This window comes from Mandrillus leucophaeus, unplaced genomic scaffold (assembly GCF_000951045.1).
Source record: "Mandrillus leucophaeus isolate KB7577 unplaced genomic scaffold, Mleu.le_1.0 Scaffold485, whole genome shotgun sequence".
In the NCBI taxonomy this organism is placed as follows: Eukaryota; Metazoa; Chordata; class Mammalia; order Primates; family Cercopithecidae; genus Mandrillus; species Mandrillus leucophaeus.
Genome location: NW_012105198.1, coordinates 2,129,393 through 2,148,908, shown reverse-complemented (window position 1 = coordinate 2,148,908; position 19,516 = coordinate 2,129,393). Strand labels below are relative to the sequence as shown.

At 41.3% G+C, this 19,516-nt stretch overlaps 1 protein-coding gene and 1 long non-coding RNA gene across 4 annotated transcripts in view; one reads left to right on the top strand and one right to left on the bottom strand.

Annotated features, from left to right (window-relative positions):
- The window catches only part of PDZRN3 (PDZ domain containing ring finger 3), a 224,759-nt gene that overhangs the window by 161,978 nt on the left and 43,265 nt on the right, over window positions 1-19,516 (bottom strand). The window contains exon 1 of one of the 3 annotated variants that reach the window (XM_011995375.1): window positions 15,803-16,030. The exons of the other annotated variants lie outside the window; for them this stretch is intronic. The gene's annotated coding sequence lies outside the window, so the exon portion shown is untranslated. Of the gene's footprint in view, window positions 1-15,802; window positions 16,031-19,516 lie in introns of those variants that run through there. 3 annotated transcript variants of the gene reach the window in all.
- LOC105550450 overlaps window positions 1-19,516 on the top strand; it is a 46,923-nt gene that overhangs the window by 23,063 nt on the left and 4,344 nt on the right. The window lies entirely within an intron of this gene.

Sequence of the window (19,516 nt, the reverse complement as noted above, 5' to 3'; positions counted from 1 at the left end):
AAAGCTAAAAGGCCCAGGTTCACCATCCGGCTCTGCCACCCCCTGGAATGCTAAAACACAAATAAGCTCCATCCATAAGAACAGTAGCTGCCTGAGGGCAGGGGCCTCCTGTGTCTTGGACTTGGGCCTCCTGTGTCTTATTCTGTATACTGTGTCCCCAGTATACAGAATAAGGCCTAGCACAGGGTAGGCACTCAATATATGTTGAATAAATGAGCAAGTCAATGAATGAATAACTCTGGGTAAAATTCCCTGGAGGAAGTTTAGCTTCTGTTTCTCCACCTGGCATGATACCACGGGCGACCCAGTGAGGGTATTAAATGGAAGATGTGTGTAGTGCTTCATCATCTGTAAACCAATATTACTGGAGAGTACGGACCTGTTGGAGGCAACACAAAATGAAGACAATCTCACCACGACACTGCATCAAATGATCATCACTGTCTATAAGGCAAATTTCAAAGCCACTTGAAGGTACTTTTCGGATGGACTCACAGCTGTCTATCCTTAGATCATAAAAGTGCTGGCTTGTTCATTTTGAGAAATAAATGTAACCAAATAAGCCAAGCACACTTGTGCCATGCCCATTCATCAGTGAGGAAACAGCTTCAACACAAGTTTTTTGTAATGGCTTCCCCTGCCATGGGATTTCAGGTGAAGCTCAGATTTCAAGGTTTTGCAGTATGTAATTTGCAGACTCCTTTCCAACTTGTCTAAAACATTTTATAGTTGCCCTGAAGTATTTCAAAAATTCTGCTGAGAATGATTCTCCCATTTACATATAACACAAAATGTGTATGGTAAAATGTAAATGCAGTGTCCTCACGCTGAAGCTGAGCAATTACCACCAAATTCTGTATCCTGGAAGATGAAGCATGTTTCTGAAGATACATGCTTGGAGTTGATGCAATTTATAAGTGAGCGGATGATTTTATTACACCGTAAGCATCCACATGAAGAAATAAAACTGGAAAACACCCGAGTTCAGCAGCTGGAAGGTAAGGTGAGAACTCCCAGGTCCAGCTCTTCTCCCCACTACATGCCTATGCATTTCCATGCACCCAGGTTCTGCCTCTGAAAGGCACACCACCACTCTGAATCAGGGAAACAAGCCAGGATGTGCAAAGATGAGGGCAGAATTCCTTTTACCCCACTCATGACAACAGCCCAAGTAAGGAATACTAAGCTCCTGAATGGCTTTCCATAATTCATCATCCTAGAATAGAGGAGAAAAAATACCCCACAATCTCTCCCTAGCCGAACTCTGGAAATAGGTTGACTCATTTCATTTCTGTGGTTTTTTCAGAGTAAAAGCTCTGGAGTCTTCATGGCAGTAGTTTTTTTATTTTTTCCTTAAAGCTTATAAGCCTTTCCTGATGAAGAAAAGCTAAACACTCGAGAAGAAAAAGTAAACACTCGAAAGAAAGTATCATTAAGTGCCAGCAGCACCAACGATACCACCATGAAGCCTGGTATAGCTGTGGGTGCCTCTGTCAAGGTCCCAGTGAGAAGATACAAGTCCCTGATGCATAGGCAGTCCCTTGGTAAGAATCTGGCCTGGAAAGTCTTGGAGATACAGTGCAGTGGCCTGTAAGCGGGTAGATGAGGGGGACCACTTCAAGGAGCTCCTTCTCGAGCTTCTGGTCCAGGTGCGGCCATCTGGTTCTATCAGCTCTCTGTTCACAGGACAGAGGGAAGAGGCTCAGCTGGAAACAACTGCATAGAGTCAAGTGGCTACCTCCAAGAGATGCTGTGAGCCCAAACTCACTGTCACGTGGGCTGTAAGTGGGATTAGTGCTTACTTCCATGGCTCCAGAAAAAGAGTAAAGACAGTCTTTTCTGTTGTTGTTGAAGCTGACTCCACTGCAGACTCAGACCAGAGAAGGGTCAGGCCAGAGCCAGAGTCAACTCTGAAGCTTGCTTTTATTTACTCTTGGCAAGTCCCAACTTCCTGGTTCTAAGGGGAATGAAGTGGGGGAGGGTTAAAAGTCTTATAAAAAGGCTCCAAAGGCTTCTTGGACACCAAAGAGCTCTTACAAAACTACATTTTGATGAGCTACATGTAAATGAATCAGAAACATATGGATTTCATTTCCTTCATAATACACAGGGGTTTCAGAACGAAGAGGCTGGGGAATGCTTGCCGAGATAAGTCTGGGCTCTGGTGAAAACGTTAAAGCGGGGGAAGCTTCAGACATATGCTAAACCGAAATTAAGAGCAGGCCAACACTCCCACACCTGCACCCCTTCCTCTATGGGGCTTTGATATCCACCAGCTAACCTTAGGTGCTACATAGAGAGACAGCAGGCACTACATACCCAAATCTGACAGGCGCTTGCAGTCTGTGGCTTTCTCTGATGATGTTTGAGGATTTGGAAGTTTCTTGTAACCAGCTCCAAAACATTGAATATTTTGCTGGCTGCTGGGAGTCATGAAGCAGAAGATACAGACATTTTATTTCCCCAGATTCCACTAAAGAGGATGCAGGCAGCATTTTCCTGAGGTGAACACTCTGTATGCTGAAGCAAAGGAGGGATCCTACTTTAAAGCACTCACTAATTTGAGGCTCTTTGTAGCATACACCCTGGAGCTTTGACTGTCTTGCGGAGAGCTCAACCTAATTGACTTCCCTGGGATGCAGGCTGGAGAGGGAGTGGGCAGACATCCATATTGTAAGATTGGTAATCTTGGCCTCTGCCTTTTCACACAAGCATTTATTAAGCTAATGAATTATGAGGGGGCAATAAAGAAGCTAGGAGTAAATGAGGTTTCTGCAGGGAGCCACTTGATAGGGTCAATCACTCAACACCTGTTTTAGTTAAAAATTAAATGGATTGTTTTAATTTTATATGTCAGAAAGCCAGTGTGTCTGAGTCAAGGAAATAGATTGTTGCCAAAGAAAGAAAAAGATAAAACAAAAAGCAGGACAACAGATGCTGGTGAAGACATAAGGAAAAATGGAAAACAGACAAGTGTTACAAAGGCAGTCATGAGAACTGATGAGAAAGAACTTTAAAACAGCTGGAAAAGACAGAAAATGGTGCAGAAAATGGCATCTGCTCCATGCAAGGCACAAGGCTGGCTGTTAGGAAGAACATAAAACATCACAAAAGCCATTTTCTTTTGATAGGTCAAATGGTTGGTGGCATATCTCTTCTCGCCTCTGAACACAACTACAATCACTTTCTGTTGATAATAATGTTAAGCTTAATTATACAGAGGCTGCACTTGAACATTTCCTTCCTTATAGCTAAGTGATGCCATTATTTTTCATTTAATTGCAGAATAAGGGGTGCTCTGTTCGTGAAGTCCAGGAATTGCTAATATAACAATGGTGAATGCAGTGGCAGTGCACGACTTCAATTTTCATGATTACTATTCATTAGAGGTCTGTCAGATGGACAGAATAGGCTCTTTTCTTCCCTATCAGCAAGCAAAGGGCAATTTACCCGAGAAAAGTTGCATGGCAGGAAGAAAGAGTGAATCAAGCTGCACTGTCTGCTGAAAGCTTAGGTTCAAAGTCCAACCCTACAAGCCCAAATCTCAAGTCTTTGGACACAGAACAGCTGCTTATACAAGTTCACACTTCCATAAAATCAGGTGAGGACAAATGGATGATGATGCAGCAAGTACACTCCTGGTAACTGGCAAAGGTGGCATCCTTTGATGCCAAACATTTCATAATGGCTTTTTCCCTTGAAGACAGAGAGAAGTGTTTGGAAAAGGAAATGAACTGGAAGTCCCAAGAATTGGAGAAAAAGAAATTTAGGGTGTGCATTTAAATGAGAAATTGATATGTCTCATCACAGACTGTACAATCCACAGGAAAACTGCCCTCTTTAGGGGGTCAGGTATCATGTTTGTTTGAGTCACCTTCGCACTTCTGTGCCATATTTCATGCTGCCCAGGGAATTATTCATCGCGTCTTAAGCTACGTATCTCAGTAAAGCTGCAGAATCCATAGGTAATTTGTGAATCTTAGTAACAATTCTATAGATCCTTGTAGCATTTTTTATTTAAAAAACCAACTTCTCACCTGCCTCTTATCCATGTCCTTTCAGATTCTGGGTCCTGGCTGCCTGTTAGTGCAGGCTTACGAAACAAAGGGTATGGTCCAACTTGCCTATGAACTGGGAAGCATAATATTTTAATATTTGTGCCTTAAACAGTTGTTTTACTTAAACACACAGGAAATCCTGTCTTTTTTCTTGTTATGAAATCTTATAAAGCTACTGGAAAGATCCCTGTAGGCCAGTGGTTTTCAAAGTGGGTTCCCAGAACTAGCAGTAGCAGAATCGCCCGGGAACTGGTTAGAAATGCAGAGTCTCGCCGCTACGCCCCAACCCCCAGACCTAATGAGCCAGAAATTCTGGGGTGTGGCCCAGTGGCCTGCGTTTTAACAGGACCTTTAGGTGATTCTGCTGCACGTTCAAGTTTGAGAATGGCTGCTCTAAGGCCCTGGTTCTCAATCCTGGCTGCACATTACAATCACCTGGAGAGTTGTTTTTAAAAACAATCAATACCTGGTCTTACCCTAGACCAATTAAACCAGAAATCTCTAAGGCAGGGCCCAGGCCTCAGTCTTTACTTTAAAAGCCCCCCAGCTGATTTGACTGCAAAGGCAAAATTGAAAACCACTGTTGTAAGCAGACCTGCTCTGTGCAGCTTCAAGCGAAATCTCATAGCAGCAGACATTGCCAATAACTGCAAGTAGTTGCCCCAAAGCAACTTACTATTATGGATTCAATGCTGCTTTCTAAAAAATGAAGGCATGCCTGTATATGGGGCTTCTACCCAAAGATGTCCCGGTCTAACATCAGGTTTGTGAATTATAAAGAAACAGAAGTGCCAATGATCTGGGTAAGGAAAGGATAAATAAACTGAAACAGAAGCAAAACCAAACTAAAACAAAAACAGGCTGTTTCAGGAAACAGCAGATTTGTTGGAACAGGGTCATATGGACAGCAATACTCTGAAGTGTCTCTGCCCTGGAGAAGCAGAATGTTGCAGAATGTTATTTTTCTTTTAAATGTTTATGATGAGAGTATTAGAAAGAAAAGTAGTTAAGGCCGGGCGCGGTGGCTCAAGCCTGTAATCCCAGCACTTTGGGAGGCCGAGATGGGCGGATCACAAGGTCAGGAGATCGAGACCATCCTGGCTAACATGGTGAAATCCCGTCTCTACTAAAAAGTACAAAAAAAACTAGCCGGGCGAGGTGGCGGGCGCCTGTAGTCCCAGCTACTCCGGAGGCTGAGGCAGGAGAATGACGTAAACCCAGGAGGCGGAGCTTGCAGTGAGCCGAGATTGCGCTACTGCACTCCAGCCTGGGGGACAGAGCGAGACTCCGTCTCAAAAAAAAAAAAAAAAAAAAAAAAAAAGAAGGAAAACTAGTTAAAATGGAACAGTACAGAACATCGCTGGATGCTTTCAGGGAACATCTTATGTTTGAAGTTGTAAAAACTGTGATGTCATTCATTTAAATTTGAGTGAAACAAGATCACTTGGAACAAGTAAACCAGCTAAACATCCCTGTATGTGCAGGGCTAAAGGTGTAATATTGCCAATTTTTAATTTAATTTTGTCACTCCTGTTGTGGCTTATTAAGAAAATGTATTTTTTGAGAGGTGGATACTGTAGTCTGTAGGGGAAAATGATACACTGTCTTGGATGAGCTTTGAAATACTTCGGTATAGAGAGAAAAAAGGGAGGGAACCAAGAAAAGTCAATGTAGCAAAAAATCATCAGCTTTGTCAAATGAAAGTAATAGCTACCGTTGTTTAATGTTCCTTTGGCATCATTTGAAACTTATAGAGGCCAGGTGTGGTGACTCACACCTGTAATCCCAGCACTTTGGGAGGTTGAGGTGGGAACATCACTGGAGCCCAGGAGTTTGAGACTGGCCTAGGCCATATAGTGAGACCTCGTCTCTACAAAAAAGTAAAAAAATTAACTGGGCATGGTGGCATTGGCACATGTCTGTGGTCCCAGCTGCTTGGGAGGCTAAGGGGAAGAATCATCTGAGCCAGGGAGGTCAAGGCCACAGCGAGCTGTGATTGCACCACTGCACTTCAGCCTGGACAACAGAGACCCTGTCTCAAAAAAAAAGAAAAAAACAAACATATAATTATTTCCCCACTTCTAATATTAGAAGTCTACAGAGAAAATCCTGAACGTGCTAAAGGTTCATATTTTTGAGATGCCATCTCCTTGAAGCAGTAGACTAAGCCTATGGTTATACCTGCCTGTGATTTTATTTATTTTTCATAGCAACACAAAGGCCATTATCTTTCCACTGTTGTACCTGTGAAAAGCCTGAGGCCTGGAGAAGGTCAGTAATTCTCAATGCCACACTGCTAGGCAGTGGCTGAGCTGAAATACCGATGCCTGTCCAAGTGACTGATGCCTATGACCTTCCATCCCCCTTCACTGCCTCTTCTTCCTTGTGGATAGTCCTGAGTTTAGGGTCAGCACCACACAGGGAAACACTCCAATCACCTGGGGCACATTCCTTTTCTCCTTCTCAAGTCCTCTTCTTCTATCCTCCCACTCATCTCAGGACCTCAGTTTCCCCACCTAAATGTTGACTCTTAGGTTTCATGTGGGAATTAAAGGTAGGTGTGCGTGCGTGTGTGTGTGTACCTATATACCTTAGAACAGTCCCTGGGAAATAGCATTATATACATAATCACTATTATACTTCGTCTACCCTAGGAACTTTCTCACCACTCAAAACTTTCCCCCTTCATGAAGTGCCTTCATGATTAACTTTAATTGGATAATAACTGGACTAAGTAGCAGATTCACTGAGGAGTTTACATAATTATCTCATGCATTCCTCATGACCCTGTAAAATTAGGGTGTTTTCTTCTCTGGAAGAAATACAAAATACAAAGAACATATATTTATGGTGTGTATGAGGTTTTTGTGCATGTGAGTGTGTGTCCACAGTAGCTTTCAAAAGAACAGTCACTCTTAATGCGATTCTGGAGCACGTAAGAGAAACATGATTAAAACATTACTGACAAGGCATCACCATGTTAGTGAATTCTAATTGGACCTATCTAGATGTCTGCTTATGGATTATTTGCCCAAGGAGAATAGGTGCTAGTCCTTGGAAGAAGTATGATTCATAAATACTGTTTAGCATTTGAAGATACTCAGATAGGTGTTTGGAAAACAGATCTTCAGAAGGAAGGTAAATGTTTCTATTAGAGTATAAACAACATAGTCCTACCAAGCACAGTTGCTCAGTGTGATGACTCATCATGCAGCTTCAGCCTCCTTGAGACTCACCAAGGATCATCACACAACAATAACACAACCTACTAGGTGCTCACCATGGTGGCTTGATTCCCGGGTGAGGAGAGGAGTATCAGGTGACCCGAGTCCGAATAATTTAAAGAGGCAAAGCCAATATACAAAATAGAATAATTAAAGGTTAAGGTAGAGACTACAAGGAAGGGAAAGTGTTTTGAAAATGTAAAACATTTCATATTTGACTCAAAGTAAGCGGACATGTCTTTACTCCAGAAATAGCCTATAAAAATGCACCAACATGGGAAGGTCATGCACCAAGTTAAGAATAGTGCTTATGCTTCTGATAATTAACATGGTTGACACAACGATCTCATTTATTCCTCCTGACTCTGAGGTAAGAACTATTATGGGCCAGATGTGGTGGCTCACGCCTGTAATCCCAGCACTTTGGGAGGCCGAGGCAGGCGGATCACCCGAGGTATGGAGTTCGAGACCAGCTTAACTAATATGGTGAAACCCTATCTCTACTAAAAAATACAAAAAATTAGCTGGGCATGGTGGCGCATGCCTGTAATTCCAGCTACTCAGGAGGCTGAGGCAGGAGAATCGCTTGAACCTGGGAGGCAGAGGTTGCAGTGAGTTGAGATCACACCGCTGGTCTCCAGCCTGGGCGTGACAGAGCAAGACTCCATCTCAAAAAAAAAAAAAAAAAAAAGGAACTATCATCCTCATTTCAGAGACAAGGAAACTAAAGGTCAGCAAAGCAAAGTAGCCCAGACCCAGTATTTGAACTCAAGCCCTCTAATGTCACAGTTTATATCCTTAAGAATTCTGCAGTGTGATTTCAGAACATGCAGGCAGAAACAGCAATACAGGCTGGAGGAGTGGGCCAAGGTGGCAGGGAGTAGCTTATCTTGAGCTCTGGCAAAGTAGTGGCAGCATTTGGATAGGTGAGGAAGGCATGGACAGGGTGACAGGAGATGTTGCAACACGCATGGCAAACATATGACCAGGAAGTTCATGCTGGCCAGAGCCACAGAAGGCACAAGGACTCATGAAAACAAGAATGAGAAAGAATGGGGCTGGAAGGAAGAAACTGACAACGATATACAACTATCTCACTGGCAGCTGGAGGTGCAAAGCAGAGGCCCATGAGATCTGGACATCTGGTCATGACCAGCACAGAGCTGCTGAGTGAAGGTTATATACAGCCTTACATGGAGAACAGAGGGCCAAGGACTGATGTGGAGAATGGCCACCACTTAGGTCAGAAGAAAGGCCTGGTGAAGGGGAACGTGTATTTTTACAGTCTTAAATATACCCACGAGGTTCCACCCGGATTCAAATCCAGCTATGCAGCTTACTAGCTGTGACGCTGGCCAAGTCACAAAACTTCTCTGCACCTCATTTTACTCAAATATAAAATGAGAATAAGAAGGTATATAAGAATATCTATCTCACAGGATTGTTGAGAGAGGACACACACACACACCACCCCCCAAGATGAGAACAAGGCCAGGCACAGATAAGTGCTCTGTCAGTGTTCGCTTGCTGCTGTTGTCATCGTCATCATCATCATCGTCACTCTTCACAGAAGTGTGGTGCACAGCATTGTTTGCAACAGTGAAAAATGAGAAACAAACCATAATGTATGTTCAAAGGGAACGGCTAAGGAAATAAATATACCATGGATTGTCACACTGCAGTTTTCAAAACTGAGGTAGAGACTTCTATATCCCAACTTAGAAAGGCCTCCAAGACATAAAGATAAGAGCCAAATTCCAGAATTTTCCTCCACACTCACGGGCAGTGACTATGCTCTTTCACACATTCTCCGTGTCTTGGTAATTTATCGGTAGAATGAGTTACAAGAAGTTCCAGGAAGGATAGGTGTCCATGATGATCAAACTACCAGATTCTTAAAACGTGTTGCTTTTACATCATGCCAAATGGGTGAACCAGAACAATTCTGTTCTAGGTGACTTTTGGAGAGCATGTCTGATAACAATGAGATTTTTCTTACATTTTTCCACATGATGAGGTCTGAGCTCAAGGCCTCAGTGGCAGGGAAGGGACCAGATTCCAACAGGCCTGACTGGCTGTCGCCTATTTTAATCACCAGACAAAGCAGATAAGTTGCAGGGGGGAGAGAAAAATTAAACATGTCTGTTTTTGCTTTTCAGAGGCAATTAGGGGATTTATAGCCAAAGTGTTGTTATTTTTTGAATCAGAGCCAGTAATTGTTTTTTTTTTTTTTCTTTCAGAGAGGATGATTATACTATAATCACTGACATTTTTAAGGAACATTTTGGAGCCATAACTTTGTTTCCCTAGAACAAGCACTAGTTACTAAAACTTGCCATGTCACTTGGGACGAGGAAGAAAATTTGAGTGTGAGGCCCTGGGGAAGCTCTCAGAAGAAACACCTTTGTTCTCAAAGTAAAACAACAGAACAAAACAGCTGCAATGATTATTGAAATGCAGAGCCAAACTCTGAATCCACAAACCTGTAGGGAGAATCCTAATTTGCAGAGATTCCTACAGCCCAGGATGTTTAGAAAGAATCCAACTCTCTAAAGTAATTAAAACTTTCCCACTGACATTTTGTTAAAAGCATTATTCTCTTTGGTATACCCTTTCCTTATGGAAAACAAGGGTTGTCTTCAGGCTTGCTCCAGTATGATGACCTCCAATTCCACATTGCTTGAGTCTCAACCAACAGCATGTGTACCAAATCCTGTACTTTGGGGAGGTAACACTGACAGAATATATACCCAGTGAATTTAACAGCAGAAGAAGAGAAAGCTCTAGGAAAAGATCGAAGTTCAGGATTGGAACTTTGGAGAGGTGAAAGGAAAGTCAATGGTAACCTTGGTTTTCTATTTCTGAATTGAAAGCAGCTATCTAAACTGTAGAAAAATAAAAAGAATAGGCTTAAACACAAGACTATCTATAGCTGGATATACATCTTCCTTTCACATCCTTATTGTTCTTACATACATAAATTCAGTTGTAACTCCAGTACTTAACACATGCAGAGTACTGTGTTAATCACTGAAGAGGGTGATTCAGAAAAGGCAGTAATTACAAAATATGCTTAAGGATTCATAAGAGAACATTCCTAGAAATGCTCCCTACCTCCCAATTTTCTTTCCTTAATTCACCACTGGCTGAGAAATCCTCTTAACTTTTAATATCCTCATCTTTAAAATGAACATAATAATTGCCAACACACTCTTTCCTCTTTGAAATTCTTCTAGTGGCTTAAACATGAAGAAAATCTCATATTTAATAAGTAATAATCATAATCTATGAAAGTTTTTCATTTGAGAAAAATATTTAAATAGAAAGTTAAGATTTTTTTTCCAAAAATGGTTTCAGAAACTAAGGATACAAAAGTCATATAAAACAGCAAATTATTTTATAATAATTATATTGAAATATAATAAATATATAATACAAATAGTAATTTGTCCTTTTCCTGTTGGAAAATATAATGCTACCTCACCCAAAAAAGAGCTCCCAAAATTTTCATATATATTTTTTTCAAAAGATTTCAGAAAGCTAAATAAAGCAAAGAGAGGTAAAATGACCTTCAAAAGGTCATCTTTTCCTTTGATGAATTTTTACAGTGGACTTCAGGATGCCAGGTATGGGGCCTGGTGCTGGGGATAGAATGTTGGATAAAATACGGGGAGGAAAATATTACTCAAATAATCATGCTAATACATAACTAGAAACTGTGGTAGGGACAACCACCCAGTGCATGGAGATGACTTCATGCCAGGAATCAAAGTTAGCCCTGAAGAATGACATCTGAGCAACTCTTTGAAGAACACCAGAGGTCAGGCAGCAAGTCAACCGCAGCGAGCCAGGAACTCCAGTACATTCCAGCCCAAGGGTCTTCCCCACTTGTCTCTTTCAAGAATGCTGGAGACTGCGATTAGAGTACTCCTCCTGGAATTCCACGGTGGAACCCGGAACCTGACTGAGAAGCAGCCTTCCCTCCTGGCAGCTGCCCCTTGGAATCTGCCTGTCTTCCTCTTTCCAGCCCCTCCCACGTGCCCCTGGGACTGTCTCCTGTCCTGTCTCTCCTATTACTGAGAGTCGACGACAATGAGATGCCCAGCAGCAAGGCTGGTGCTCATAGATGCAGGGAGGGTTTATCCATCCTTCTTTCCCAATGCCCTCACCACTGTGCCCAGACCCTGCACAGAACTTGGTCAAAGGCTCTCTCCTCTTTCACCCTGTCCTTCCAGCAGCTGCACCAGGAAAAGTCTCTAGGGCCTCAGCCTTCCCTCTCACAAGGAAAAGGCCAAGAGCTGGAGTTCCTGAACTCAAAAACAGCTCAATGATGGGAAGCCAGCTGCTTTTAAAAAGAAAAAAACACAAGTATTCTTCATAAGACCTATTCCATTTCTGAGGGGTGTGTCATATTAGAGACAACAGCTGCTTCAAGTTAATAAAATCTGAAATATCTTCGCTTGGAACCTGATCACTAGTTTTTAAGTTGGATTTCTGTGACTATTTCTCATCTTACGATATGAATTCTTCATTCTTATGTGGCAATAGAATTGAGCATGTGGTTATTCTTTATTCCCATTTTAGGTTAACAATGATACACTTTAAATCCAAGGCCTCATATTACAAACTATGTAATCAAACTAATGGCCGTAAATAACAGAAAAGTAATTACAAAGCTGGAATTTATCTCAGCACTTTTAACCAATTAATCTCATGGACAATTTTCTGCCATTCTGCCATTCACTATTTAAAGGCTGTATCTTATGTCTTATGACTAACATTAAATTCTGAAAAATATTTAAAGATATGGGAGACTATGTTGTTATGATTCAAAGGGTATGCAATTTAATAAAATTTTAAAACATCATTTAAAATCACTTAACTCTGTAATTAGTAATTTTAGAACATTAAATACCATTTACTTCAACTTATGTCTTGCAGACAAGAGCAAGAAGCAAAAATACAAAAACTCAAGAGTTAAATGGTATGACCTCAATTTTTTTCTACGCATAAAAAGAAAAAAACACACCAAAATATTAAGTGATTAGCTTTGGGGTGTAGAATTTCACTTTGTCACATATTTTTCTATATTTTCTATAAAACGAAAATGCATAATTTTTACATTAAAAAAGTTTATATCTTTAATACATGTTTTTTTCTTTAGGACTGAAAAAATCAAATACAGAAATCCTGTTGCCAAAAATAGCCCTCTGTAGTATAACCAGTTATGTTTATGTAATGCAAATAAAATCTTTGGCTAGCTCTATACCATGGAGGGAAAGCTGCTGGGTATGTGGGGAAAAAAAAAAAAAAAAAAAAAAATTCTCCAGGAGCATATCTGGAAAGTCAGCAGGGAGAGAATTTAAAAAACAAAGTACTAAATATCAATCTTAAATGTCCTAATTTTTGTACAGTGTGATAAGTTTCTTCTAAGGTATAAGCATCACTACAAGTTTCAAAAATATTGTTTGGAAAACTAAATTTTCTTTATCATTAACAACTCTTCCCAGAACAAATTATGGTATACTCTCATGTTATGGTATCCACTCCAACAAAACATATATATATATGCAAAAGTAGACAAGCTAGATGATTCATCCTTCACTGGCCTTTTTGCAGCAAGAGACCCAGCCACCCAGACACAGAAATGTGAATGAGCAAACTCTCCTTTCTCCTCCTTTTTCCTGTTCAGTCCCGCTCCCTGGGTCGGGGCTCAGACCCAGAGGACCTGATAAGGAAAGGGAAAAGTAGGTCTCTAAGCCTTTGGAGAATCCATTCCAAGACAAACACAGCAGGCTCTCTCAATTCCTTGCAAATGCAAATGGCAGGAGAGGGTAAACGAAGAACTGTAATTAACTAAATATGCTGTGTAAGCTTTACAATAGCCTCTTAATCATGGACTCTCTTAAGCCTATGAGTTTCGACATTAACCCTACAAGCCAGGAACAGCCCAGAGCTGCACTGTTTGACAGCCTAAGCAAAGGGGATCACAAGTGCTTCCAAGGACATGCATCTGCTCTGCTTGGCAAGCTGCGGGAGGCTTCAAGTTTACCCAAGAACTATTGATGGAATTGACCACATGTATCTTACTAGGCTAAGAATTCACGAGAAATGCTATAGTAGTGTTGAGACACAGTTCCTATCCTCAATAAGATGCCAGGCACACCAAGCAACTGGAACACCCAGGCAGACACAATTAACCGCAATTAGTGGGATGGCGGGGGTTGTCACAACCTTTCTCTGCCTGATGCCTTTCAGTGGGTTTGGAATTAATATTATGCCCCGTTGACAATGTTGTTCTCAACCTGAAGGCTTAATTGAGAAAGAGTTACTCAAAACTGTGGGTTTTGTTCTGTTTTAAATACAGTTTCACAGTTTGGCCCAACAATGTGTAGAATTTTATTTTCTTTTGTCTCCAGTGCCATTTTATGGAAAGGGATGACAAAACCCCTCAATGACAATGATATCAATAAAAGATGAGATTATGACATTCAATGAGGTCTAATCTACAAAATATGTTGACACAAGAATCCAAACAAGAAAACCTTCCGAACTTGTCTCAGGAGTCTATATTAAGGAGAACCTCTCTGTTTGGTGTGAAACTGTCTTAAACGCCTCTCACACACTTGCTAGTCACTCTCTTGCACATGAGTTTCAGGCCTTGGAGCCTTCAGTTGATCTGAAGATGTTGTTTTTCACTGCACATCAAGGCCACCTTCTAGTTACTGCATGTGATACTTGTTTCCTATTTATGTAAGAAAGAGACGGTTTGCTTTGAAAATAAGTTTACATTTTAAAAGAGGGGATTTAAATAAAAATATTAAATAACAACATGGATAACAGAAGGGTAGATGGTGGTATCTGAATGACTGAAGTTTGGCCAAGGCTGGAATATAGTTTCAATGTGTATGCAATTAAAACAAAGCAAAATGAAAGCCTAAACAACTAGAAACTATCTCACCACAAAATTATCTTAGTTCTTCCTTAGAGTCAATATTTACATTCCCAGAGAACACGTGAGCACACAGTTCATTTACAAATCACATACACTATTTTCTGTCAGGGGCGGGAGCAGCTCTGCCATGCCCACTGTCACTGACATGATGTAATTAGCATGGGTTATGTTAAAACTTAGGTTTCTGCAGGGGACATCTCCCAGAGTCTGCATCAGACAGTGCCTGCTCTCGAGAGAACCAACAATCTGTAGGTATGAACATGACTTTAATCCAATAAGACCTGAAACCTTTTTCCTCAAAATCTTTTTCCTGGAAACCCTCAAAAGAAAAAAAACATTTTGGAAGAGCTCCTTTTATGTGCCAAAAGCTATGCTGGACAATTTTCACAAATCTGCCAAGTTACAAGCATCTTATGACTTACCATTACTACTGTCCCCATTTGACCGATGAAGAAACAGGCCAGGAAAGAGAGGGTGAGTGGAATAAGGGACAGAATTCAACCTCGAGGCTGAGTGCTCCCATCCCCCAACAATACAAGGGTATGTTTGGGAGCAAAAGCTCTGGAGCGCAATATACAGATGGAGAAACAAGACCTTCCATAAGAAAATTTGCACCACTGTTTATGTGGTGGAAGAACGGGGAAATCATTTAAATATGCCTGCTCAATGGCGTGCCAGACACATTTTGCTCCATTGAGAAATATTCAACCTACTCATCATTCAAAGGGGTTAAAATGTTTAAATGCACCTTTGCATACTCAATTGTGTCTGCCCCTTCTCCCATATTCTTGGGAAATGTTCGGCAGATGGATCCCTTTGCATCAGCATCAGATTAATTTTGTGGAGATGGAGATTTTAGAACACAGATATTTCTGTATTTAGCACAGCCATGGCTGAGCGTTACTCGTGATCCAGAAAACAGCATTATTAGGAGTAAAAGGTTTCCTAATGCAGAAAGCCCCCTAGGCTCCAGGTGACTGACAATGAGTCACAGCTCGTGCGCATGAAATGAGTTTGGCACATTTGTACACTAAAGTCTATTCACTAGGTCTAGATGGTGTTGGTCAGAGAAGCAGGGAAGACGAGGGAAGGGGAGAGAAGAACAAGCAACTATGTAAACAGCTCATCCGGGGAAACCATGTAAAAATTAAGTGAATTTGCCTATTAGCAGAACATAACCACATAAAGAGATCAGGGCAATAAACTTTACACACAAGACTTTCTCACCTTCAGCTAGGATTCTTTACTTCTCATTGGTCTACTGGATGGTTGAATATACAGTTTGTGATTTAAAATCCTAGAGCTGCAAGCAGTATAACTGTTTTGTTTTTACCTTTGCCAAACTGCTCTGGTGAAGCTGCTTTTAAGAAGAGGTGGCAAACATTCAGAAAGCTATCAACCTTTCAACCATTAGGGTTCACCCCCTCTTAGACAAACTCCCGTACTTTAACCGTCATTACTGTTGTGACCAGGGCAAGCTGCATTTTTGTCCAGTGGCTACAATGAAATGAGCATTCCAGCTGATTCCACAGCATGTCAAGAAGGGAAAAGGTTAATGTACTCACCGGGGAAAGCTGGGGTGCCTCAGAGGTCTAGAGCTTCCAGGGATGTTGTTTCTATTCAGTAAGAGAGACATCTCAGGTGTATCCTAAACATTTGGATGCGTAAGCACGGAAGCTTTATTACTCAGCAACTGCCTTTGCTTGTCCATTCACTTGCAAGGCTATTATCTAAGAAAGGCTGAACTGAACTACTGTTGAAGAATGATGCACTCACATGGAGAGGACAGGAAAGGAAGCTGTGGTCTTCACGTGCATCTTCGCATGCGGATCCTCACATGCAGATGCTTGTGCACTTGTCTACCCCATTTTCAGAAGCACGTGTTTGGGCCAGAACTCCTGAACTCCCACGTCTCAATTCCCAGACAAGCAAACTTAAAAAAAATCCTCTTTCCTCGAATTTTACTGTGATTTGAAACACATAATCAGAACTTGGTACAATTAACATCACAGAGAAACCCCGCCCCCACTTTTTTTTTTTTTTTTGCTGGAAAAGCTATTTGTTTTTCATTAGGAATTCATGTAAGCTTCCTGAATTTCAAGAAGATACAACTGCTCCTTAAATTTCAGTGCCAACACTCACTAGGAAATTTATAAATTCTGGTCAAAAACCATCTTTTGATCTGATTTGATTTTCAGTTTCTAAAACAGAATAGAAAAGCCTAAATCCCCATTACACTCACATGTACAGAGATGTATGAACTGACATCTCAGTATTCTCTCCCTACCTCTCTCTACTGCACACAGTGGGAGCTAACTGACCCTTGATATATTAATGTCCAACAGATAAAAAAGAGGCACGAGAATACCATGAACATCACCAGGGTCAGTGTTTTGTACATAGGACATCCAGTACAAGACAGGCATGAGATGCCTCTCTTAGGAAACTGACCTGAGAAATCCCTGGCATTAGGAAGTGTTTCATTAGATTGGAATTAGATGTGGTTTCCAGAGTCCCTTTAAAAGAATAAAACAAAAAAGTCTCCATTCCCTGTAAACTACATACAAAGTATATCATTACTCAGACCTCACTTTGCTTTTGGTGAAGTTGTATCACAAAACCATTCTCCCGTCCACAACTCTATATTTACCAAGGTCAGCCCCGTTAAATGCACGCCATCTACATTTTCTGGACTTCATGTAGTGCAACTGCTTCTGAAGCTTACATAATTTGGGGTACAATGGATTCATATGGGGCCCACCCATCCCACCATCAAAGCCTGAATAGATAGCACAGCTGTATATTCACTGAAATTTAAGGCTTTTGTACTTCATTTGGTTTTCTTCCTCTTTTTAATTTGGGGAAAGGGCAAGAGAATTCTTTACTAGAAATGATTCCAAGATACACTTCTCAATTACTTCTCACATTAAGAATGAGGTATATCTCCTTTAAGTGATACTGTCAACATAAAACATTTCTAAGTCAGTGTAACCCTTTTTTTCTATAAATGGAAAATACATTTTCAGACTTTCTGGTGGTACTTATTTAACCACGGGCTGCAACTTGCCAAATTATATTTTCTTTCTTTCCTTTTTTTTTTTTTTTTTTTTTTATTGAGATTCCAGCTCTGTCACCCAGGCTGGAGTGCTGTGGTAGGATCTCTGCTCACTGCAAGCTCCGCCTCCCAGGTTCATGCCATTCTCTTGCCTCAGCCTCCAGAGTAGCTGGGAATACAGGCGCCCGCCACCATGCCTGGCTACTTTTTGTTTTTTTTTTTTGTTTTTTTTTTTTTTAGTAGGGTCGGAGTTTCACTGTGTTCGTCAAGATGGTCTCAATCTTCTGACCTTGTGATCCGCCTGCCTCGGCCTCCCAAAGTGCTGGGACTACAGGTGTGAGCCACTGAGCCTGGCTGCCAAATTATATTTTCTATTAAAAAAAAGATGAGCTGGATAAATCAAAAGCAGTGTTTAGGAGAAAGCTAAGCAGACCTGTAGAAGGAACATACCTCTTATAATCACCTTTACACAGACTAAAACCTTGTATTTTTTAAAAAGTTGCCTGTTTCCTGCACGACTGTGTTGATAATTTGGAATCAGAACTCTACTTTCTATGGCTACTATTTTATACAATTTCATTTATAAATCAAGAGATATTTGCCTGCTGTGGGCTTTTGCAAATTTCCTATGGCAAACAGATTTTTTAAATGCCTGAATTTTCTACCAACTTATGGCAGAGTTAAGTAGTCATGACAGACACTATAGGGCCATAAATGCCAAAAATTTTACTATTGAGTCCTTAATAGAAAAGGTTTCTGACTCCTGCTCTACATGCTTATTAAACTCTTACAACATTCTATGAGATATAATTATTATTCCAATTTTGCACAAGAGGCAACTGAGGCCCAGAGGGGGAAAACAATCTGATAGAAGATACACAGCAAGAAGATGCAGAGGTAGGACTTGAGGCAGGCTGGCTGCAGAGCCTAGGCTCATAACCACGAGGTAACCTCTCTGTTACCAGGTGTTAGTGTAATTATAATCATGAACATGCAACCACCTTGAACACACACGTTCTCCCCTGGGCTTCTGGGCTGCTGTGAGCATGGTTGCTGGTTTAGAGGCTGTGCCTATTCTGCCCTCTTCCTGGCTCCTCTAGTTCTCTCTGCCCGAGTCATGCCTTCCGTAGCCAAGCCTGTATAATTCTACACCAAATATTCCAAATATGGGGACTGAAAGCCTCAGCTGAATGATTTAGAACAGTCACTTAACGTCTCGAAAATTCTGTCTTCCCATGTGAAAAATGTGTGTGATAATCCCGGGAGCCATGTACCTAGTTTGCAGAGCTGTTCAGACCTTAGCCGTTCTCTGCCCTCCCTACCCTTGCGTCCTAGTCCCACCTTTTATTGAAATCAGCACCTGGGTCTGTTTTCGCTGACAGCCATGTGGCCTCAATTTGAGGTGTGTGACATGGGAGGGCCAGGATCTCAACCTCTGCCCCATCTACATTCCATCAGCCCCTCCAGCACCTGTAGCCAACCTCTCCTTTCAAAGCTCAACCCCCTTCCTTGAGGTTTCTTCTCCACCCTGCACTTTCTCTTGCGGATTGATGAGGCAGGTCCAATTTTCACCCGATCTACATAATCCCCTATGAGTACTGGATGGTCCAATCCCTCTGAGGGCTTTTCACTCTTCCAGGTCATTCCTGGTGCCACTCAGGAACGTTCCTTCTCAGCTTCATAAACACTATCCTTTCCCTCCCCAATAATTAGTGGTAAGCCTCATAATTTAGAACTCAGGGTCTGAAATTAGGCAAATATGAGCTAGAATGCTAACTCTGCTACTTCCAGCTGTGTGACATTGGGCAAGTCTAACCTCTAAATTCACTTTCTTCATCTGTCAAATGGGGCAATAATATAATTATTGTGTTACAGCCAATAGCTGTAAGTATGTTGCCCAGCATATAGTAAGTGCTCAAAAAATGTCAGGTAGCTGCTCTCTTATGATTTTCATGATCATCCTCATCTTCATTACCACCATCACTACCAATTTCTACATCTGCATTATCAAAGCTACCCAAGTACAGAGTGTTAAGGTAACTGTATACACAATATCAGACAGTATAGCACCATACAATACTGTATATATCACCTGTTCTCCAGGGCTTTAGGGAAATACTATATCCACCAATTTCTTTTCTTTTTTTTTTTTTTTTGAGATGGAGTCTCACTGTGTTGCCCAGGCCGGACTGCAGTGGTGCAATCTCTGCTCACTACAACCTCC